This window comes from Balaenoptera musculus, chromosome 8, assembly GCF_009873245.2.
Source record: "Balaenoptera musculus isolate JJ_BM4_2016_0621 chromosome 8, mBalMus1.pri.v3, whole genome shotgun sequence".
Taxonomy (NCBI): Eukaryota; Metazoa; Chordata; class Mammalia; order Artiodactyla; family Balaenopteridae; genus Balaenoptera; species Balaenoptera musculus.
The window spans coordinates 24,695,746-24,721,067 of NC_045792.1; the positions used below are offsets into that span (position 1 = coordinate 24,695,746).

At 38.7% G+C, this 25,322-nt stretch overlaps 1 protein-coding gene and 1 pseudogene across 4 annotated transcripts in view; one reads left to right on the forward strand and one right to left on the reverse strand.

Moving 5' to 3' along the window:
- Positions 1 to 25,322, reverse strand: part of ELMOD1 (ELMO domain containing 1) — a 110,176-nt gene that overhangs the window by 77,184 nt on the left and 7,670 nt on the right. For 3 of the 4 annotated variants that reach the window (XM_036859183.1, XM_036859184.1, XM_036859181.1), the window contains exon 2: positions 382 to 428. The exons of the other annotated variant lie outside the window; for it this stretch is intronic. The gene's annotated coding sequence lies outside the window, so the exon portion shown is untranslated. The remainder of the gene's footprint in view (positions 1 to 381; positions 429 to 25,322) is intronic. 4 annotated transcript variants of the gene reach the window in all.
- Positions 23,678 to 24,185, forward strand: LOC118899056 (annotated as a pseudogene).

Sequence of the window (25,322 nt, forward strand, 5' to 3'; positions counted from 1 at the left end):
ATTTTAGTTAAAAATTTGGTATCAATATCAGTCCATTAATTGTGACAAATGTATCATATTAATGTAAGATGTTAACAATAGAGGAGACTGTGTGCTAGTATAAGGAAACTTTCTGTAGTATCTTTGTAATGTTGCTGTAAACCTAAAACTATTCTAAAATTTAAAAAAATTATTACAATATGTTAGTGCCTACTATGCTCTAGACACAGAGTTAGGCACTAGGGATACAGGGTGAACAAGAGGGGCATGAATTCCATCCTCCAGACCCAACAGTCTTGAGGAAGACAGAGGAGAAGATGATACACAAAAACAAATAGGTACTTAACCACAATATTACAAGTAGAAATAGGTGCTGTGACAGTGAATGTGAGAGATGCTTACCTTAGATGTAGGGTTCTGGGGGTTCCCCAAGTAGCACATGCAAATTCCTAGAAGCAAGAAAATACATGATGTACAGAGGGGGAAACATTCAATATGACCTAGTGTGGTGCTCAATGAGAGGAACAGGTAAAAACAGGGATGGCAAAATACAGAAGGGCAAGAAGGGGTCAGATCATCAAAGGCTTTATGTAATATTAAAGACCTTTGAACCTTATCCCATGAGCAGTGAAGAACTATTGAAAATTATAGACCGGGATGTGACATAATCAGAGTTCTAGTTTTAAAAATGTAATCTCACTCTAGTATAGAGAATAAATTAGATTGTGGTGAAATTATAGGTAGGGGCATCATTTATAAGGTTACAATCATCTAGGCAAACATAATAATGGCAGGATAAAGCAAAAGACAGAGACAGAATGTTTTGGATTGGCGAGATATATAGAAGACAAAATCAATAGGACTTTTGTTGATTGATTGATTGGGGGGGTAGTTAAGGAAGGAAAAGGAAGAGTCAAACATTATGCCCATGTTTATGGCTAGCAACTAGGTAGACAGTGTAATCTTTCACTAAGATATGGAATTCTGGAGATACAGATTTGGGGGTCTAGGTGTATTTGGGGATCTTTGGTTCATTATGAATTTTCAGGGTAAGTGGGAGTGTGGATATATAATACATGGATCTGAAGATCAGGAGAGAAATCCCAGTTAGAGACAAAGATTTGGGCTTCCTCAGCATATAGATGGTAATTAAAACCATAGCCCAGATGAAATACTAAATAAACAGCATATGCAACATTTGTTGGTCAAAACAATATTTTTTGTCATTAGGATAATATTAAATTAGAACTGTCATACTACTGAGGCAAAAAAGTAATGGAATACATTTCAGAAAGATTTTATCAAAATTTAAAAAAATTATCCTTAAATAGTTTAATTTCAGTTAGCTAGAAAACTGGTTTACCTAAAAAAAACTCTTTCATAATGATGTGGAATAAATGAAGTATTATAATACTCCAGCTTCCAGTCCTGTACATAGGGGTTCCTGAGTCTGTCCATTAAAACAAAACAAAACAAAAAATTTCTTGAATGTTTATGTGCCCAGCACTGTTCTGGTAATGCAACATAGTTTAATATGGCAAAGGATCTTTATTATTTAAGGGAAATTTGGGCAAATATGGCAGAGAGTGTGTATGGTAGTTAAGAGCACAAGTTTTGGAGACAGAGGATTCATGTCTGAGGCTCTACCAATAGCCAAATGGCTTTAGACAAATTGCTTAATCTCTCTGGGGTTCAGTTTTCTTCTCCTTAGATGGGGAGAGAAATCACAACTGCCTCGTACGACTGTTCTAAGGATTGAATGAACCAAAGCATGTAAGGTGCTTAGCATAGTTAGATGTATATAATATGCAATCAATGAGTTGCTACTCATTTCTGGTATTATTATTTTCTCATTCTTATTATATCCTCCTCTAAAGTAAAAGATCATTTTGTCAAGTTAAGAATCACTTAGGAGACTGTTTAGATAAATTCTGGCAAATTGTGACCTGAACTGGGACACCAACAGTGGTGATGAAGAAGGTAGAATCAATTGGACTTGCTGGTTGGGTGGGACAGGTGAAGGGAACTAATAATTAGTTCTAATTATCTGTCCCCCAAACAGGAAACAAAGACAACAATTAGTTCTAATTATTTGCCCCCAAAGAGGAAACACCAAAAATGGCTTTGGGTGGTAGAAGAAAGCCTTTTGCAAATGCTATTTAACTCACTGCTCGTTGGGTGCTCATTAAATAACTTCTCTGAACGTTTTCCATAGGAAAGCAAAAAGAATTACTGCTTACTTTATTTTTAAATCTAGCTTTGTTTTAAAGGAGGCACACTTGTTAATGTCCTAATTACAGTTAACTAGAAAATCTATGTAAAAGACAGGAACAAATCATAATTGGTGTGCCATGTACGATACTCTGAGCCACTATTGATGAGCAAAGTCCTTTGAACTGTTTTTCCACGAGTGGTGCTGAGTTAATCTACTCCTTTGTAGCCAAAACAGCATTTCTCAAGTGGCTGGGCAAGGCCTAAACTCAGGAAGCATTTGAGTTTACTTTTTGTTTGCTCAGCCCTCTAATAAAACGGTAGCCCTGATAGACTTCTCAAGTATTTTACACACCAGCCTGTTTTATGCACCAGACTTTAACTTGATGAAATATAAGTTACTTGTCTTGTTTATATCTGTCTCACTAATTGAAAAACACTTATATTAACTTTTTGTTTAATTCAGACTTATTGAGGTATTATTTACATAAATTTCAGCCTTTTTTGGTCAGACATTAGCTCCAAAGCCACCTGTTTCACAGCACACAAGGAGAACACGGAAACAGCTCTGGGTGCTATCCCTTCCCTGTAACACCGTTTCTAAAGAGGTTTTTAACCCAGGGTGGATATCAGAATTACCTGCTATATTTTAAATATCTCCTATTGTTCTGAAATGATCTATTTCATGTTTCTTTTCCCTCTGGACTACATGCTCCTCCAGGGCATGAGGGAAGCCCCAGGGCCTCATACAGTGCCTGGTACATTCAGTGCTCAATACATATTTATTGAAATGAACTCTGCATCTTTCTCGAGAAATTCACTTCTTTAACAGCACTGTTCAATAACAGCACTAATAAAACAAACAAAAAAATCTCCCCATTGGAAGAAAAAAAACCCTGTATTTTTTTTAAACCAAAGTAAAGAATATAATCATAATCCTGGTTTCCTGACCCTTTCCCCTTATCTGCAGTAATTTCTCTCCATGTGTACAGGGATATTGTCCTGCCCTATTCTGAAGGGAAGGATCAAATGATTGTGCTCTGGACATCGACTGACACTTCAGTGCTGTGTGCGGGGTTACATGACCCTTGGGGCACAAGGAATGGTCTGTTGCTTCTGAAAATTCATCCTCTTACCTGGCATCAAGGAACTTGCCTTGCTTCTTATGAGCAAGAAGCCACCGAGGCTCTTTGTAAAGTACCACAGGCTGACCCTACCTCTTAGAAGCCAATCCATCTATTGAGCATTGCAGGGAATGAGAGACTCAACTACAGGGAAAAGAATTCCTTTCTTTAAATCTGAATCCCTACATGAGATGGAAAAGGTTATTCGGTGGGCCAGAAAGTTTGTTCGGGATTTTCTGAACGAACGTTTTGCCCAATACAATACTGTCTATGTAGTCCTTCAGATTCTAACTACTGTATGCCCTGTAACAACCAAAATGCTTGTGGACTCATAATGTTTATACATAAATAAAAGACAATCCACAAAGCAAATACTGTTCCATTGTTATAATTTGCCTAATTTGAAATGATAATGTTTTTATAAATTTTGTATACAGTACATTTAAAAATAAAATTTAATTTAAAAAATTTAATCTCAGCTTAAGATTTTGTGAATAACAGCCAATATTTTCAAACTGCTTACCATATGCCAGGCAATATTCTTTTTTTTCTTTAAGTTTATTTCCAGTTTACCATCATGGGCTGATGCTTTTTTTTTTTTTAACATCTTTATTGGAGTATAATTGCTTTACAATGGTGTGTTAGTTTCTGCTTTATAAAAAAGTGAATCAGCTATACATATACATATATCCCCATAACTCCTCCCTCTTGCATCTGCCTCCCACCCTCTCTATCCCACGCCTCTAGGTGGAGACAAAGCACCAAGCTGATCTCCCTGTGCCATGTGGCTGCGTCCCACTAGCTATCTATTTTACATTTGTAAAATGTAAATATCTATTTTACATTTTACATATAATCATTTTCACAATGTTGATTCTTCCAATCCAAGAACATGATATACCTTTCCATCTGTTTGTAACGTCTTTGATTTCTTTCATCAGTGTCTATAGTTTTCTGCATACAGGTCTTTTGTCTCCTTAGGTAGGTTTATTCCTAGGTATTTTATTCTTGTTGCTGCAATGGTAAATGGGAGTGTTTCCTTAATTTCCTTTCCAGATTTTTCATCATTAGTGTAAAGGAATGCAAGAGATTTCTGTGCATTAATTTTTTTTTTATAAATTTATTTATTCATTTATTTAATTTTTGGCTGCATTGGGTCTTCGCTGCTGCACGCGGGCTTTCTCTAGTTGCAGTGAGCAGGGGCTACTCTTTGTTGCGGGGCGCAGGCTCTAGGCACGCGGGCTTCAGTAGTTGTGGCTCGTGGGCTCTAGAGTGCAGGCTCAGTAGTTGTGGCGAATGGGCTTAGCTGCTCCGCGGCATGTGGGATCCTCCCGGACCAGGGCTCGAACCCGTGTCCCCTGCATTGGCAGGCGGATTCTTAACCACTGCACCACCAGGGAAGCCCTCTGTGCATTAATTTTGTATCCTGCTACTTTACCAAATTCATTTATTAGCTCTAGTAGTTTTCTGGTAGCATCTTTAGGATTCTCTATGTATAGTATCATGTCATCTGCAAACAGTGACAGTTTTACTTCTTTTCTGAATTGGATTCCTTTTATTTCTTTTTCTTCTCTGATTGCTGTGGCTAAAACTTTCAAAACTATGTTGAATAACAGTGGTGAGAGTGGACAACCTTGTCTTGTTCCTGATCTTAGAGGAAATGGTTTCAGTTTCTCACCATTGAGAATGATGTTGGCTGTGAGTTTGTCATATATGACCTTTATTATGTTGAGGTAACTTCCCTCTATGCCTACTTTCTGGAGGGTTTTTATCACAAATGGGTGTTGAATTTTGTTGAAAGCTTTTTCTGTGTCTATTGACATGATCATATGGTTTTTATCCTTCAATTTGTTAATATGGTGTATCACATTGATTGATTTGCGTATATTGAAGAATCCTTGCAATCTGGGATAAACCCCACTTGAACATGGTGTATGATCCTTTTAATGTGCTGTTGGATTTTGTTTGCTAGTATTTTGTTGAGGATTTTTGCATCTATGTTCATCAGTGATATTGGCCTGTAGTATTCTTTCTTTGTGACATCTTTGTCTGGTTTTGGTATCAGGGTGATGGTGGCCTCATAGAATGAGTTTGGGAGTGTTCCCCCCTCTGCTATATTTTGGAAGAGTTTGAGAAGGATGGGTGTTAGCTCCTCTCTAAATGTTTGATAGAATTCACCTGTGAAGCCATCTGGTCCTCAGCTTTCGTTTGTTGGAAAATTTTTAGTTACAGTTTCAATTTCAGTGTTTGTGATTGGTCTGTTTATATTTTCTATTTCTTCCTGGTTCAGTCTCAGAAGGTTGTGCTTTTCTAAGAATTTGTCCGTTTCTTCCAGGTTGTCCATTTTATTGGCATATAGTTGCTTGTAGTAATCTCTCATGATCCTTTGTATTTCTGCAGTGTCAGTTGTTACTTCTCCTCTTTCATTTCTAATTCTATTGATTTGAGTCTTCTCCTTTTCTTGATGAGTCTGGCTAATGGGTTATCAATTTTGTTTATCTTCTCAAAGAACCAGCATTTAGTTTCCTTGATCTTTGCTATTATTTCCTTCATTTCTTTTTCATTTATTTCTGATCTGAACTTTATGATTTCTTTCCTTTTGCTAACTTTGGGGGTTTTTTTGTTCTTCTTAGTCTAATTGCTTTAGGTGTAAGGTTAGGTTGTTTTATTTAAGATGTTTCTTGTACTTGAGGTAGGATTGTATTGCTATAAACTTCCCTCTTAGAACTGCTTTTGCTGCATCCCATAGGTTTTGGGTCATCGTGTTTTCATTGTCATTTGTTTTTAGGTATTTTTTGATTTCCTCTTTGACTTCTTCAGTGATCACTTGGTTATTCAGTAATGTATTGTTTAGCATCCATGTGTTTCTACTTTTTACAGATTTTTTCCTGTAATTGATATCTAGTCTCATAGTGTTGTGGTTGGAAAAGATACTTGATATGATTTCAATTTTCTTAAATTTACCACGGCTTGATTTGTGACCCAAGATATGATCTATCCTGGAGAATGTTCCATGGGCACTTGAGAAGAAAGTGTATTCTGTTGTTTTTGGATGGAAGGTCCTATAAATATCGATTAAGTCCATCTTGTTTAATGTATCATTTAAAGCTTGTGTTCCCTTATTTATTTTCATTTTGGATGATCTGTCCAGTGGTGAAAATGGGGTGTTACAGGCCCCTAGTATGATTGTGTTACTGTCAATTTCCCCTTTTATGGCTGTTAGCATTTGCCTTATGTATGGAGCTGCTCCTATGTTGGGTGCATAAGTATTTACAATTGTTATATCTTCTTCTTGGTTTGATCCTTTGATCATTATGTAGTGTCCTTCTTTGTCTCTTGTAATAGTCTTTATTTTGAAGTATATTTTGTGTGATATGAAAATTGCTACTTCAGCTTTCTTTTGATTTCCATTTGCATGGAATATCTTTTTCCATCCCCTCACTTTCAGTCTGTATGTGTCCCTTGGTCTGAAGTGGGTCTCTTGTAAACTGCATATATACGGGTCCTGTTTTTGTATCCATTCAGCCAGTCTATGTCTTTTGGTTGGAGCATTTAATCCATTTACTTTTAAGGTAGTTATTGATACGTGTGTTCCTATTACCATTTTCTTAATTGTTTTGGGTTTGTTATTGTAGGTCTTTTCCTTCTCTTGTGTTTCCTGCCTAGAGAAGTTCCTTTAGCATTTGTTGTAGAGCTGGTTTGGTGGTGCTGAATTCTCTTAGCTTTTGCTTGTCTGTAAAGGTTTTAATTTCTCCATCAAATCTGAATGAGATCCTTGCTGCGTAGAATAATTTTGGTTGTAGGTTCTTCCCTTTCATCAGTTTAAATATGTCCTGCCACTCCCTTCAGGCTTGCAGAGTTTCTGCTGAAAGTTCAGCTGTTAACCTTATGGGGATTCCCTTGTATGTTATTTGTTGTTTTCCCTTGCTGCTTTTAATATTTTTTGTGGTATTGAATTTTTGATAGTTTGATTAATATGTGTCTTGGCGTGTTTCTCCTTGGATTTATCTGGTATGGGACTCTCTGAGCTTCCTGGCGTTGATTGACTATTTCCTTTCCCATATTAGGGATGTTTTCAAGTATAATCTCTTCAAGTATTTTCTCAGTCCCTTTCTTTTTTTCTACTTCTTCTGGGACCCCTATAATTCGAATGTTGGTGCGTTTAATGTTGTCCCAGAGGTCTGAGACTGTCCTCAATTCTTTTCATTCTTTTTTCTTTATTCTGCTCTGTGGTAGTTATTTCCATTATTTTATCTTCCAGGTCAGTTATCCGTTCTTCTGCTTCACTTATTCTGCTATTGATTCCTTTTAGAGAATTTTAAGTTTCATTTATTGTGTTGTTTTTCATCATTGTTTTTTGGTCTTTAGTTCTTCTAGGTCCTTGTTAAATATTTTTTGTATTTTCTCCATTCTATTTCCAAGATTTTGGATCATCTTTACTATCACTACTCTGAATTCTTTTTCAGGTGGACTGCCTATTTCCTCTTCATTTGTTTGGTCTGGTGGGTTTTTACCTTGCTCCTTCATCTGCTGCATATTTCTCTGTCTTCTCATTTTGCTTAACTTACTGTTTTTGTGGTCTCCTTTGTGCAGGCTGCAAGTTCATAGTTCCCGTTGTTTTTGGTGTCTGTCCCCATTGGCTAAGTTTAGTTCAGTGGCTTGTGTAGGCTTCCTGGTTGAGGGGACTGGTGGATGACACTGGATCTTGTCTTTCTGGTGGGCAGGACTGCATGCAGTGCTGTGTTTTGGGGTGTCTGTGACCTTATGATTTTTGGCAGCCTCTCTGCTAATGGGTGGGGTTGTGCTCCTGTCTTGGCATAGGTTGTCCAGCACTGTAGCTTGCTGGTCATTGAGTGGAGCTGGGTCTTAGCATTGAGATGTAGATCTCTGGGAGAGCTTTTGCCATTTGATTTTATGTGGAGCTGGGAGGCCTCTGGTGGACCAATGTTCTGAACTTGGCTCTCCCACCTCAGAGGCACAGGCCTGACACCCGGCCAAAGCACCAAGACCCTGTCAGCCACACAGCTCAGAAGAAAAGGGAGAAAAAGAAAGAAAGAGAGAAAAAATAAATAAAATAAAATATAGTTATTAAAATTTTTAAAAATTATTAAAAATTAAAAAGTCATAAAAAAGAAAGAACGAGCAACCAAACCAAAAAACAAATCCACCAATGATAACAAGTGCTAAAAACTATAGTAAAAAAAGAAAAAATCAGACAGACAGAACCCTAGGACAAATGGTAAAAGCAAAGCTATACAGACAAAATCACACAAAGAAGCATACAGATACACACTCACAAAGAGAAAAAGGAAAAAATATATATATCTATATATAAAAAAAACAGGAAGAGAGCAACCAAATCAATAAACAAATCTACCAATGATAATTAACTCTAAGTACTAAACTAAGATAAACATAAAACCAGAAACAAATTAGATGCAGAAAGAAAACCCCAAGTCTACAGTTGCTCCCAAAGTCCACCGCCTCAATTTTGGGATGATTCGTTGTCTATTCAGATATTCCACAGATGCAGGGTACATCAAGTTGATTGTGGAGATTTAATCCACTGCTCCTGAGGCTGTTGGGAGAAATTTCCCTTTCTCTTCTTTGTTCACACAGTTCCTGGGGTTCAGCTTTGGATTTGGCCCCACCTCTGCATGTAGGTGGCCTGAGGCATCTCTTCTTCACCCAGACAGGATGGGGTTAAAGTATCAGCTGACTTGGCTCACTCAGGCTGGGGGAGGGAGGGGTACGGAATGCAGGGCGAGCCTGTGGCGGCAGTGGCTGGCATGACGTTGCACCAGACTGAGACGCGCCGTGTGTTCTCCCGGGAAGTTGTACCTGGATCACAGGACCCTGGCAGTGGTGGGCTGCACAGGCTCTCAGGAGGGGAGATGTGGATAGTGACCTGTGCTTGCACACAGGCTTCTTGGTGGCTGCAACAGCTGCCTTAGCTTTTCATGCTCGTCTGTGTTGTCCACGCTGATAGCTGTGGCTCACGCCCATCTCTGGAGCTCGTTTAGGTGGTGCTCTGAATCCCCTCTCCTCACACACCCTGAAACAATGGTCTCTTGACCCTTAGGCAGTTCCAGACTTTTTCCCAGACTCCCTTCCAGCTAGCTGTGGTGCACTAGCCCCTACAGGCTGTGTTCATGCAGCCAACCCCAGTCCTCTCCCTGGGATCCGACCTCCAAAGCAGAGCCTCAGCTCCCAGTCCCCACCCGCCCCAGCGGGTGAGCAGACAAGCCTCTCGGGCTGGTGAGTGCTGGTCAGCACCAATCTTCTGTGCAGGAATCTCTCTGCTTTGCCCTCTGCACCCCTGTTGCTACACTCTCCTCCATGGCTCTGAAGCTTACCCCCCGCCACCCGCCATCTCTGCCAGTGAAGGGGCTTCCTAGTGTGTGGAAACTTCTCCTCCTTCACAGCTCCCTCTCCAAGGTGCAGGTCCTGTCCCTATTCTTTTGTCTCTGTTTTTCCTTTTTTCTTTTACCCTACCCAGGTACATGGGGAGTTTCTTGCCTTTTGGGAAGTCTGAGGTCTTCTGCCAGTGTTCAGTAGGTGTTCTAGGAGTTGTTCCACATGTAGATATATTTCTGATGTATCTGTGGGGAGGAAGGTGATCTCCACGTCTTACTCCTCCACCATCTTGAGGGTCTGCCAGGCAATATTCTATGAGCTTTATTTATATTAACTTACTTAATAGTCATCCTACAAAGTGAATAATAGTCAGTATCTCCATTTTACAGCTGAGAAAATTGAGGTACAGAAAAGTTAAGCAACATTTCAAGGTCACCCTAGCAGCCTGGCTCCTAAAGCATTGCTATTAATCACTGTCCTGTGCTGCCTTTGGAAAACGCTGAGGTAAAATTCTGGATTGACGTAATTGTGTGTATTCAATTCAAATGAAAATGCTGAGCTGCAGATAATCAAGGCCTGGATGTATAGCTGCACCTCAAAACTTAAGCATTCCTTGGAAGCTAGCTGGGGGATTCTTAAATAATAAGCATTACTATGCCACTGAAAATTAACCTCTTTCCTGTCTCAAAGCAAATGTACTACTAATCTGAAAAGTTTCTAAAGCAAGTTTTATGGAAAGAAGTTATACAACAGAGCCAAAAAAGGATGGTTTTACATTCTTCCTTGAGGCCTAATTTCCAAGGGTATATGAATCCTTGGCAGTGTATTTCTGAAATAACTTAATAAAAACACCCCCTCCCCCAATGTAAATCTTCTGTTCCCTTGGGTTTAGAAAAATCCAATGAAATTCAAGCTCTTGATCCACACTGCTATTTGTGTGGTGATTTCATTCTCCTCAAATTATTCTTTGAGTCATTGGTCCATGTGACAGGGTCTTCAAATCAACTTTTTCCCTTGTTTTTCTTTCAGTCTACCTCTATATGTTTTAGTTTCTGTAATACATTACATCTTTCCCTTTGTAGATGACAGTATTTGTTTGCCTTTTTTTTTTTTTTACCATACATAAAATACATCTAATGGCTGGTAAAATATTCCAAATCTACCTAGAAGATATATACTAACTTGAATGAGTTTTCTTATATTCATCAAAAAGCAACATAAGTTCCATTCTCCTTTAGATTTCCCTAATTGCTTCTTGTTATTGTTTCCTTTTCATGCTGCAACACTTCTAGGAGAAAAAAAATCAATCAAGTGGGTCAACCTCAAAATATAACTTACTGTAATTAATGATAATCAAAAGATGAAAAAACGTTCTACTCCCCCTCCCCAGAATCTAGATTAAAAAGAGAAAGTTTGGGCAACATTTTTTAGCAGCAGTGAAAAAAATTCATTTAGTGGTTGAGAGAGGAGAGCACACACATAACTTTACACTGCAGATGATAAATTCAAGATCAGCAATATCAAAATTATTTGTCACTGATTTAATTTCTCAGTTTGAACTATTCTTCTCGTTTCAGGTGAAGGAAGAACAAAAGCAATGACATGTTAAAACATAAGATTCATAAATAATAACTTTTACAGTTTTCTTCCCTAAGAGTAAGATTGATCAAAAGCTGCTTTGGGTATCAGAAGAAAGCCTATGGCTAATTTGGTTCAGTTCCATTTATCTTGTGTCTTCATTATACTATGTCACTTTAAATATTTTCTAAAAGTAACTGAAAAAATTTCCTGATGACAATGATAAACTCCAAGTAAATGATCTTAACCTACATGGAAATTTTAGTTTTCCTACTAAATGGTCTCATAGTATGTACTTGTGCCCTGATAGAGTCTAATGAACTCATAATGGTGACATCTCTCAATTAGTCAGTCAGGTAGAGACTTGGAGAAACAGATATAGACTTCTTTTTTCCCACATTTTCTTCAGTAAAAGCTACACCTAGGTGGAAATGGTAAAATGGAAGAGAAAGGCCACTATTCTGATATAGGCCAAAACTTACAGATAATTGAAGTCAAGGTAGTATTAGGATATGATTAATTCAGCTCACAGTTCCCAGTAATTCTCTATTATGCTCTGCATGTATGAATGCCTGTGGATGGTGTTCAAGAAATTAGAGAAAGTTCTCCGAAACAAGCCAGACCTTTCGGCAGGAAGCACATCTCTGTGGGAACACCAGGCAAGGGCACAGGTGGTTTGTGGGTAAGAAGAAGCAGGTAAGTCACCTGTAATGTGAGTTGCTGGACTCTGGCTGAGCCAACCCCAAAAACAAAACAAGGAGATCAATCTTCTTAAATCAGGTGGGTCAAGTATCAGGTTCAAATTAGACAAATAAATAGGTTCTGAATTAACAAATTCAGATAATGACTAAGTTTGCATCATGCTCCCTATTTTGTCAAGTCCTAAGAAGCACAGTTTCAGTTCAAGGAAGACACAGACAGATGAGGAACTCAGTCTTCAAAAGATGTACTGCAATCAGACTTACCATGTGAAACAAGAAGGGAAGGGAACAGAATGGGAAGGGAGGAAGGAGAAGGGAAAGATTCTAAGGCTATTTATGAGCACCTGAAACATGTATAAATTGCAATTTTTTACTTAATATAGGTATGCATATGAGGAGAGAGGAGCAATATAAAAAATTACTATCACAGAGAAATAAAAAAATCTTTCATATTATGCATTTACATTTCACACATGTTATGCAGCATGTCATATTAGAGGTATAATGCTCATGCATAATAATCTGCCTAAGGCCACATTCCAGAACTCTCCTTTCCTCCTTCTCTGGTGATTCACTTGAAAAAATGTTCTGCTGATACTCACTAAAATGACAAGTAAGAAGTTTTTTTCCTTGTTCAGGAATTAAACACTCATCCAAAGTTTATTTTTGTGATTTATAACAATGGAGGCCATGCCAGTCACAGAATTCAGGATTGTCTGCAAATATGTTTATGATTTACTTTAAAAGTATAGTGATTTTCTGGCTTTCACTGTGGTCACCTACATCCATCTATTGTTTTCAGGGAGGGAGCAAAGAGAGGGAGAGCAGGATTGATGAAATTTGTCTTTAATCTACAAAAGAATAAGGAAATTTCTAAATCTAAATATTAATCCATTTTCTATAAAAATACTCAATCTAGAATTTGTACATTCTCAACTATATAATAGTTTTAGTTTTAAAACCTTTTTAGCTTTAAAAGTTAAATTTCTAAATTAAACCACAATAAATGGTAAACTTATGTTTGCATAAAAATTAAATGAATATGATTTTGCCAATCTAGACTGATGCTTTTTGCAAAATTTTCACTTTCATATAATGAGAACATAGAGAGGGCATCTACCTATAAACATCTGACAGAAAAGTCCAAACAAATTCGGATATTTCCAGGGGTCTGGAGGCAAACAGGGTATCTTGCTCTTAAGGCAACTGCTGACTCTGATCACACAGATGAGATAATAACATTCTTCTGAGAATGTTTCTGAGAAGTAGACCATTTAGATTGGGCTTCTGCAACAATTTGTGCTGTAAAACAAATTTTAAAAATAGTTTTAACCTCACTTTAGAGCTATGATTTGATATGCATGACTTGATAAATGTATGCTGAATGAGTATTGTTTGATTCTTTCCAGTGGAATTTCATCAGCACCATCAATGGTAAAGTGTACCATTATGTCATGTGCCTTTAAGGAAAAATAAAATGTTGCTAATTAAATTATGATGCATCCCAATTTCAGTGATGGGGGTGGGGGGAAGAATTGATGAAATACAGTAAGATTGAAGCCCATTTATTTCCAAATTCCAGGCTACAGTGTTTCTTCGAAGAATCCATTGGTTGATGAAAAAGAATACAAATGGCCTGCAGCAAATCACACAAGAAGCTTACTCTCTGACTCAAACATTTTTATTCAGGTTAAACCAGGTTAATTAAGTAATTCTACAATACGTTGATCTACAATACGTTGATCACACATGACTAACTCATGTCCTTCTTAGCCTCATAAAGAGCCTCCCAACTCCTTCCTGCATAGTCTTTCTGAGCTCTTGTTTCCTTCCCCTATCACAATCCCTCCATTCACATTCACACACATATGCATCCTCACACATACACAGGGCTCAAGACAACTTCCTTATACTACAAAGATCGCTCTGACCATAAACATCTCCGGAGTGATAAACATTTATCTACACAAAGAGTGAGTGAGTAGATAAATGTTTGGTTGAAGGCAGAGCATGGTCTAGTCCAAGCTCCATTTTCTTATCTTTATCTTAATTTGATGTGATTTCATGTGATGTTACTTCTTGAAAGGCCTGCTTTTGGCTTCCATGTTTCTATGTTCTCCTGGTTTTCCATCTATCTCACACTCTTCCTCTGCCTGCCTTTTAAGTGTAGGTATTCCCCAATGTTCCATTCTCGACCTTTCTGCCACCATACCTTTCCTAAGTGACCTCTTGGAGCCTCAAACAAATCCAACAAATGACTTATCCAAGGACAGACAGCCAATTGGTAGGAAAAGACCTCAGCTCTTAATTCTAGTCAGTAAGCTTCACCGTGCACTTATTATGTTCAGTTCTTTCTAAGCACTAGAAACACAAAATAAGTAAGACAGTCTTTGCCCACAGGGAATGGGAAATCTAGCAGTTCTCACGCATGGAATCTAGTGTCCTTTCTTTTTTTTTTTATCTCTAAATATTTCAGTGTGTATTTCTTACGAATAAGTACATTCTCTTATATAACCACAGTATAGACATCAACTTCAGGAAATTTAACATTAATAAATACACTTATTTATCTACAATCTATACCCCAATTTTTTTCAGTTGACTCAATCATGTCCAGTGGTGATCTGTTCTAGAATTACATATTGCATTTAGTTATCTTGTCTCTTTAGTTTCCTATAATCTGGAACAACTCCTTGGTTCTTCTTTGTCTTTTGTGACACTGACATTTTTGAAGGGCAGAAGTTCCTTTTTTGTGTGTGTGTGTGTGTGTTAGTTTCTGCTTTATAACAAAGTGTAGTTTCAGCTACAGATATACACACGTTCCCATATCTCCTCCCTCCCGCATCTCCCTCCCTCCCACCCTCCCCATCCCACCCCCCCAGGCGGTCACAAAGCACTGTGCTGATCTCCCTGTGTCATGCGGATGCTTCCCACTAGCTATCTATTTTACATTTGGTAGTGTATATATGTCCATTACACTCTCTCATCCTGTCACATCTCACCCCTCCCCCTCCCCATATCCTCAAGTCCATTCTTTAGTAGGTCTGTGTCTTTATTCCCATCTTGCCACTAGGTTCTTCATGACCTTTTTTTTTCCCTTAGATTCCATATATATGTGTTAGCATACTGTATTTGTTTTTCTCTTTCTGACTTACTTCACTCTGTATGACAGACTCTAACTCCATCCACCTCATTACAAATACCTCCATTTCATTTCTTTTTATGGCTGAGTAATATTCCATTGTATATATGTGCCACATCTTCTTTATCCATTCATCCGATGATGGACACTTAGGTTGCTTCCATGTCCTGGCTATTGTAAATAGAGCTGCAATGAACATTTTGGTACATGACTCTTTTTGAATTATGGTTTTCTCAGGGTATATGCCCAGTAGTGGGATTGCTGGGTCATATGGTAGACCTATTTTTAGTTTTTTAAGGAACCTCCATACTGTTCTCCATAGTGGCTTTATCAGTTTACATTCCCACCAACAGTGCAAGAGTGTTCCCTTTTCTCCACACCCTCTCCAGCATTTATTGTTTGTAGATGTTTTGATGATGGCCATTCTGACCGGTGTGAGATGATACATCATTGTAGTTTTGATTTGCATTTCTCTAATGATTAATGATGTTGAGCATTCTTTCATGTGTCTGTTGGCCATCTGTATATCTTCTTTGGAGAAATGTCTGTTTAGGTCTTCTGCCCATTTTTGGATTGGGTTGTTTGTTTTTTTGATATTGAGCTGCATGGGCTGCTTGTAAATCTTGGAGATTAATCCTTTGTCAGTTGCTTCATTTGCAAATATTTTCTCCCATTCTAAGGGTTATCTTTTGGTCTTGTTTATGGTTTCCTTTGCTGTGCAAAAGCTTTTAAGTTTCATTAGGTCCCATTTGTTTATTTGTGTTCTTATTTCCATTTCTCTAGGAGCTGGGTCAAAAAGGATCTTACTGTGATGTATGTCATAGAGTGTTCTGCCTATGTTTTCCTCTAAGAGTTTGATAGTGTCTGGCCTTACACTTAGGTCTTTAATCCATTTTGAGTTTATTTTTGTGTATGGTGTCAGGGAGTGTTCTAATTTCATACTTTTACATGTACCTGTCCAATTTTCCCAGCACCACTTATTGAAGAGGCTGTCTTTTCTCCACTGTATATGCTTGCCTCCTTTATCAAAGATAAGGTGACCATATGTGCGTGGGTTTATCTCTGGGCTTTCTATCCTGTTCCATTGATCTATATTTCTGTTTTTGTGCCAGTACCAAACTGTCTTGATTACTGTAGCTTTGTAATATAGTCTGAAGTCAGGGAGCCTGATTCCTCCAGCTCCATTTTTCGTTCTCAAGATTGCTTTGGCTATTCGGGGTCTTTTGTGTTTCCATACAAATTGTGAAATTTTTTGTTCTAGTTCTGTGAAAAATGCCAGTGGTAGTTTGATAGGGATTGCATTGAATCTGTAGATTGCTTTTGGTAGTAGAGTCATTTTCACAATGTTGATTCTTCCAATCCAGGAACATGGTATATCTCTCCATCTATTTGTATCATCTTTAATTTCTTTCATCAGTGTCCTATAATTTTCTGCATACAGGTCTTTTGTCTCCTTAGGTAGGTTTATTCCTAGATATTTTATTCTTTTTGTTGCAATGGTAAACGGGAGTGTTTTCTTAATTTCACTTTCAGATTTTTCATCATTAGTATATAGGAATGCAAGAGATTTCTGTGCATTAATTTTGTATCCTGCTACTTTACCAGATTCATTGATTAGCTCTAGTAGTTTTCTGGTGGCAGTTTTAGGATTCTCTATGTATAGTATCATGTCATCTGCAAACAGTGACAGCTTTACTTCTTCTTTTCCAATTTGGATTCCTTTTATTTCTTTTTCTTCTCTGATTGCTGTGGCTAACACTTCCAAAACTATGTTGAATAATAGTGGTGAGAGTGGGCAACCTTGTCTTGTTCCTGATCTTAGTGGAAATGGTTTCAGTTTTTCACCATTGAGGACAATGTTGGCTGTGGGTTTGTCATATATGGCCTTTATTATGTTGAGGAAAGTTCCCTCTATGCCTACTTTCTGCAGGGCTTTTATCATAAATGGGTGTTGAATTTTGTCGAAAGCTTTCTCTGCATCTATTGAGATGATCATATGGTTTTTCTCCTTCAGTTTGTTAATATGGTGTATCACATTGATTGATTTGCGTATATTGAAGAATCCTTGCATTCCTGGGATAAACCCCACTTGATCATGGTGTATAGTCCTTTTAATGTCCTGTTGGATTCTGTTTGCTAGTATTTTGTTGAGGATTTTTGCATCTATGTTCATCAGTGATATTGGCCTGTAGTTTTCTTTCTTTGTGACATCTTTATCTGGTTTTGGTATCAGGGTGATGGTGGCCTCGTAGAATGAGTTTGGGAGTGTTCCTCCCTCTGCAATATTTTGGAAGAGTTTGAGAAGGATAGGTGTTAGCTCTTCTCTAAATGTTTGATAGAATTCGCCTGTGAAGCCATCTGGTCCTCGGCTTTTCTTTGTTGGAAGGTTTTTAATCACAGTTTCAATTTCAGTGCTTGTGATTGGTGTGTTCATATTTTCTATTTCTTCCTGGTTCAGTCTCGGTAGGTTGTGCATTTCTAAGAATCTGTCCGTTTCTTCCAGGTTGTCCATTTTATTGGCATAGAGTTGCTTCTAGTAATCTCTCATGATCGTTTGTATTTCTGCAGTGTCAGTTGTTACGTCTCCCTTTTCATCTCTAATTCTATTGATTTGAGTCTTCTCCCTTTTTCTCTTGATGAGTCTGGCTAATGGTTTATCAATTTTGTTTATCTTCTCAAAGAACCAGCTTTTAGTTTGATTGATTTTTGCTATTGTTTCCTTCATTTCTTTTTCATTTATTTCTGATCTGATCTTTATGATTTCTTTCCTTTTGCTAGCTTAGGGGTTTTTTTGCTCTTCTTTCTCTAATTGCTTTAGGTGCAAGGTTAGGTTGTTTATTCCAGATGTTTCCTGTTTCTTGAGGTAGGCTTGTATTGCTATAAACTTCCCTCTTAGCACTGCTTTTGCTGCATCCCATAGGTTTTGGGTTGTCGTGTCTCCATTGTCATTTGTTTCTAGGTGTTTTTTGATTTCCCCTTTGATTTCTTCAGTGATCACTTCGTTACTAAGTAGTGTATTGTGTAGCCTCCATGTATTTGTATTTTTTACAGATCTTTTCCTGTAATTGATATCTAGTCTCATAGCGTTGTGGTCGGAAAAGATACTTGATACGATTTCAATTTTCTTAAATTTACCAAGGCTTGATTTGTGACCCAAGATATGATCTATCCTGGAGAATGTTCCATGAGCACTTGAGAAAAATGTGTATTCTGTTGTTTTTGGGTGGAATGTCCTATAAATATCAATTAAGTCCATCTTGTTTAATGTATCATTTAAAGCTTGTGTTTCCTTATTTATTTTCATTTTGGATGATCTGTCCATTGGTGAAAGTGGGGTGTTAAAGTCCCCTACTATGATTGTGTTACTGTCGATTTCCCCTTTTATGGCTGTTAGTATTTGCCTTATGTACTGAGGTGCTCCTATGTTGGGTGCATAAATATTTACAATTGTTATATCTTCTTCTTGGATCAATCCCTTGATCATTATGTAGTGTCCTTCTTTGTCTCTTGTAATAGTCTTTATTTTAAAGTCTATTTTGTCTGATATGAGAATTGCTACTCCAGCTTTCTTTTGATTTCCATTTGCATGGAATATATTTTTCCAAGCCCTCACTTTCAGTCTGTATGTGTCTCTAGGTCTGAAGTGGGTCTCTTGTAGACAGCATATATAGGGGTCTTGCTTTTGTATCCATTCAGCCAGTCTGTGTCTTTTGGTGGGAGCATTTAATCCATTTACATTTAAGGTAATTATCGATATGTATGTTCCTATTCCCATTTTCTTAAATATTTTATGTTTGTTATTGTAGGTGTTTTCCTTCTGTTGTTTCTTGCCTAGAGAAGTTCCTTTAGCATTTGTTGTAAAGCTGGTTTGGTGGTGCTGAACTCTCTCAGCTTTTGCTTGTCTGTAAAGGTTTTAATTTCTCCATCAAATCTGAATGAGATCCTTGCTGGGTAGAGTAACCTTGGTTGTAGGTTTTTCTCCTTCATGACTTTAAGTATATCCTGCCACTCCCTTCTGGCTTGCAGAGTTTCTGCTGAAAGTTCAGCTGTTAACCTTATGGGGATTCCCTTGTGTGTTATTTGTTGTTTTTCCCTTGCTGCTTTTAATATGTTTCCTTTATATTTAATTTTTGATAGTTTGATTAATATGTGTCTTGGCGTGTTTCTCCTTGGATTTATCCTGTATGGGACTCTCTGTGCTTCCAGGACTTGATTAACTATTTCCTTTTCCATATTAGGGAAGTTTTCAACTATAATCTCTTCAAATATTTTCTCAGTCCCTTTCTTTTTCTCTTCTTCTTCTGGGACCCCTATAATTCGAATGTTGGTGTGTTTAATGTTGTCCCAGAGGTCTCTGAGATTGTCCTCAGTTCTTTTCATTCTTTTTTCTTTATTCTGCTCTGCAGTAGTTATTTCCACTATTTTATCTTCCAGGTCACTTATCCGTTCTTCTGCCTCAGTTATTCTGCTATTGATCCCGTCTAGAGTATTTTTAATTTCATTTATTGTGTTTTTCATCGTTGCTTGGTTCCTCTTTAGTTCTTCTACATCCTTGTTAAATGTTTCTTGCATTTTGTCTATTCTATTTCCAAGATTTTGGATCATCTTTACTATCATTATTCTGAATTCTTTTTCAGGTAGACTGCCTATTTCCTCTTCATTTATTAAGTCTGGTGTGTTTTGACCCTGCTCTTTCACCTGCTGTGTGGTTTTTTGTCTTCTCATTTTGCTTATCTTACTGTGTTTAGGGTCTCCTTTTCACAGGCTGCAGGTTCGTAGTTCCCGTTGTTTTTGGTATCTGTCCCCAGTGGGTAAGGTTGGTTCAGTGGGTTGTGTAGGCTTCCTGGTGGAGGGGACTATTGCCTGTGTTCTGGTGGATGAGGTTGGATCTTGTCTTTCTGGTGGGCACGTCCACGTCTGGTGGTGTGTTTTGGGGTGTCTGTGGCCTTATTATGATTTTAGGCAGCCTCTCTGCTAATGGATGGGGCTGTGTTCCTGTCTTGCTAGTTGTTAGGCATAGGGTGTCCAGCGCTGTAGCTTGCTCGTCGTTGAGTGAAGCTGGGTCTTGATGTTGAGATGGAGACCTCTGAGAGATTTTCACCGTTTGGTATTACGTGGAGCTGGGAGGTCTCTTGTGGACCAGTGTCCTAAAGTTGGCTCTCCCACCTCAGAGGCACAGCCCTGATGCCTGGCTGGAGCACCAAGAGCCTTTCGTCCACACGGCTCAGAATAAAAGGGAGAAAAAAATAGAAAGAAAGAAAGAAAGAGGATAAAATAAAATAAAATAAAGCTATTATAATAAAAAATAAGAAAAAAATTATTAAGAAAAAAATTTATTAAGAAAAAAATTTTTAATTTTTTAAAATAAAAAATATGAAAAACTTATTAAATTTTTTTTTAATTTCTAAAAATAGAAAATAAGGAAAAAATTATTAAGAAAACAGTTATTAGGAAAAAAAATTTTTTTTGAGTTAAAAAAAAAAAATCACGGTAGGACCTAACCCTAGGACTAATGGTGAAAGCAAAGCTATACAGACAAAATCTCACCCAGAAGCATACACTCACAAAAAAAGGAAAAAGGGGGAAATTAATATATCCTGCTCCCAAAGTCCACCTCTTGAATTTGGGATGATTCGTTGTCTATTCAGGTATTCAACAGATGCAGGCACATCAAGTTGTTTGTGGAGCTCTAATCCGCTGCTTCTGAGGCTGCTGGGAGAGATTTCCCTTTCTCTTCTTTGTTCGCACAGCTCCCGGGGTTCAGCTTTGGATTTGGACCCGCCTCTGCGTGTAGGTCACCTGAGGGCATATGTTCCCCGCCCAGACAGAACGGGGTTAAAGGAGCAGCTGCTTCGGGGGCTCTGGCTCACTCAGGCGGGGGGAGCGAGGGGCACGGATGCGGGACGAGCCTGCGGCGGCAGAGGCCGGCGTGACATTGCAGCAGCCTGAGGCACGCCGTGCGTTCTCCCGGTGAAGTTGTCACTGGATCATGGGACCCTGGCAGTGGCGAGCTGCATAGGCTCCTGGGAGGGGCGGTGTGGAGAGTGACCTGTGTTCGCACAGAGGCTTCTTGGTGGTGGCAGCAGCAGCCCTAGCATCTCCTGCCCGTCTCTGGGGTCCGCGCTGATAACCGCGGCTCGCGCCCGCCTCTGGGGTCCGCGCTGATAGCCGCGGCTCGCGCCAGCCTCTGGAGTTTGTTTAGGCGGTGCTCTGAATCCCCTCTCCTTGCGCGCTGCGAAACAAAGAGGCAAGAAAAAGTCTCTTGCCTCTTCGTTCGGCAGCTGCAGACTTTTTCCCGGACTCCCTCCTGGCTAGCACCGAAGCCCGAGCCTCAGCTCCCAGCCCCCGCCCGTCCCAGCGGGTGAGCAGACAAGCCTCTCGGGCTGGTGAGTGCTGCTCGGCGCCGAGCCTCTGCGCGGGAATCTCTCCGTTTTTCCCTCTGCGCCCCTGTTGCTGTGGGATCCGCGCTGATAGCCGTGGCTCGCGCCCGCCTCTGGGGTCCACGCTGATAGCCACGGCTCGCGCCCATCTCTGGAGTTTGTTTAGGCGGTGCTCTGAATCCCCTCTCCTTGCGCACCGCGAAACAAAGAGGCAAGAAAAAGTCTCTTGCCTCTTCGGCAGCTGCAGACTTTTTCCCGGACTCCCTCCTGGCTAGCACCGAAGCCTGAACCTCAGCTCCCAGCCCCGCCCGCCCCGGCGGCTGAGCAGACAAGCCTCTTGGGCTGGTGAGTGTTGGTCGGCACTGCTCTTCTGTGCGGGAGTCTCTCCGCTTTGCCCTCCGCACCCCTGTGGCTGCGCTCTCCTCCGTGGCTCCGAAGCTTCCCCCCCCTGCCACCCACAGTCTCTGCCCACGAAGGGGCTTCCTAGTGTGTGGAAACCTTTCCTCCTTTACAGCTCCCTCCCACTGGTGCAGGTCCCGTCCCTATTCTTTTGTCTCTGTTATTTCTTTTTTCTTTTGCCCTACCCAAGTACGTGGGGATTTTCTTGCCTTTTGGGAGGTCTGACGTCTTCTGCCAGCGTCCAGTGGGTGTTCTGTAGGAGCAGTTCCACGTGTAGATGTATTTCTACTGTATCTGTGGGAAGGAAGGTGATCTCCGCATCTTACTCTTCGCCATCTTGCCCCTCCCCCCTCTAGTGTCCTTTCTGAAGTCAATATAGAAGCTCTGAGCTGTCGCCAATGAAAATTCATTTCAGTCATGTCAGGCTAAACTGGACTATACTCTAAGACAAGGGTACCTAACGAACATGTCACAGTTCTATGGACTCTTCACAGATGTGTGACAAAATTCTGATCACTAATTGTATGAAATTCTTCTTCTTTACAACTGGGGATACATATTATTTACAGTAGTATGTGTTAAGTAGGATATTTTGCTAAGAAGGTGGTATGACTAGGTTAAGAGGGTATTAAAATTTACTATGGGTAAGGAGAAAAGAGGAGTAAGCAAAACAAGTATGGTAATTGTGGAAGTTTACATAGGCAATGTGAGACACTTACTGAGCAGTAATTAATTCACTATAATTATTGCTGATTCATTTACATTATTTCACATCTTTAATTCCTTTTAAGTGTGCCCTTAAAACTTGTGTCATGGACTTCCATCTAAACATGACAAATAAAACACATGTAATCCCACCAACGTAAGAGTAAAGAAATCAAAAAGCATAAATCCATAAGGCTAAGGGTAACAGGAGTGCACATGAGATGTCAGCAGAATTTTGGAAGCTGAAAGAAGATGGGAAAATGGTAATTTACTTAGCTTAATTGACTAAACCTGCAGTGAGGGTAGTGACCCAAAGGCAATACAAGTTAGAGTACGTAATCTCAGTCATGTTCAGGAGTTAGGGATGCCTAGGTCTTCTGAAAGTGGAGTGTAAAATGAAGTCAACACAACTTGGCTGAAAGTTTTCATAAGAATTAGTTAGGGCTTAGATCTCTCCTCCACCTTATGAAAGTAGGCATAACCCCTCTCCATTCTAGAGGTTGAGCTAGAGAGGCTCTGAACTTTTGGAAACAAGAAAATGAGATTGAGCTGTCATACTGAACACTAGGAGGTTAAATGAAAGTCTACATGATAAACATGAGATTTATCCAGCCTCCTTCTCCCACTCAACTCCCAGAACAGAGGCAGCCAGAATACTAGTCCTCAGGAGATTTATCCCTCAGAAAACCATCCAAACCAAGACACATGTGAATCTCTCCTAGGCAAAAACAGTGATAATGGGAGAACTGTGGAAAGAGAAGTGAATGCATATAAGGGAGAGAAGTTAGGTATGAAAGTTAAATCTTCACTCCATTCACTTCATTTTTTAGTAGAAAATCAGTAGATCTGATACTTTTAAATATTGAGGAATAGCAATATTAGCAGATTATAAGGTGGAACACATCAGAAGAATCAGCTAAAAGAATTAAAGTGAGTATACCTGAGAAACAAAGCCAGGCAACAGGTCTATTTTTCATTATAATGTTGTATAATTATATGATGTTTTTAATGATATGTATTACTTTGATTAAAAACAAAAACTTAAATTTGAAAAAGGTGACACACATATGGTGGTGCTTCCAGCCTCCTGAGCCTCCATCAATGTCCTTTAACCCTGTGAACCCACACTTTAAAAAAACAAAAAAGAAGAAACTAAGGTTCAAGGAACTAGAAAGTCACCTGCATCAAGTAGATGGTTTCAGAAGCCCAAGTTACTTTAGAACAGTATCCCACCAGGCCACGGACTGAAGGTTGTTTGTTGAATTTGACACAGATGAAAATATTTAATAGAAAAGTGGAAGAGTTTGAGCTGACAAATGTTGACATGGTTCAAGTCATTTGATACAGTAATTATGAATCTTCCTTTTGGGACCAAAAATAATAAAGAGATAGATATGACTTTTCTGAAGATTGCTTTGGAAATGGCAAGAACAGCAGTATAGTCCTTAAACAAATCCTCAACTAGAGAACATATTCAAAAGAAAGTTCAGAGTGAAAAATCAAGATAGATATTATTTCAGGATTGTGATATGACCTACTAGCATCACATAAATTTCTTAAAAAGAAATCAGTGGACATTGAAGTATTCCTCATTTGGTTTTCTTTTTAAAAACCTCCCCCCAAAAGGTAGCTTAAAACCTAATTAAAATAAATACAAAATTTGTCTATTAAAAAAGGTGCTACAAACTATAGATTTTATTTCTAGGAATGTAGTAACAATATTTTGAGTATGTGTTTTAGAGATATATACTGAAGTATTTACAAATTGTATGGTATGGCATCTGAGATTTGCTTCAAAATAAAATTTTATGAATAGAGAGTAGGGCTAGAAATCAAACAGCATTGATCATGAGTTGAAAATTATTGAATACTAGGATCCATCATGTTATTATTCTGTCTACTTTTGTATATATTTGAAAATTTCCAAATAAAAAAGTTATCAAAAATAAATGTGCCATCCACAAAACTGAGAATCACTCTACCAGGCATAGTTTATAGCCAAGCAAGACTATAATGATTAGTACCTGAATTTGTTCACAACAGAAGTTAGAGGTGAATCTATTAGTCTTTAACAGCTTTGGGAGACTACTAGAACAATGAAAAGGAATTTGGTGTTTAACTCACAACATTTCCATGACTGACCTAATTCTCCTAGGTTCTCTTTAAATCTTCTACTCCAGAGCCCCCAGTATGATGTTAAGTATCATCATTTTTTAGTAATTACTTACTGAGCTTTTTTTCTTAATGGTAAAAAGTGTAATAGTATATATATCAATTACATCTTAGATTCAGTAAAATACGTTAGATGGACTGAGGAGAAAAAGTGGCAATTAAAACATAATACACTCTAATTTCATAAATGTTCCTAATTTCATAAATGTTAAGATGAAGAAAACAATTTGAGTCTTGGAATTGATGAAACACAATATTTTCCCCCAAGAGCATCCCTTCTTATCCCAACCCTTCATCCCCACACTAAATCAATCTTGAGAATCAGTAGATCCACATAATATCTGCCTCCATCGTAGTTTGACAGTGGTATCCCTACCTTCTCCTACTTGTCCTCATAGCACTAATTTGAAAATACCAATTTTGTTTGCCTCTCCTTCTATCAAATGCCAAGCAAGGTGCCTTGTTTCAGAAATACTCAGAGAATGAATAAATATTTCCCTTTGCACCTTTCAGAGTGCTTTGTACTCAGTAGGTCCCAGTGACTGACTAATATGCCAATGTAAGCATGGACTTG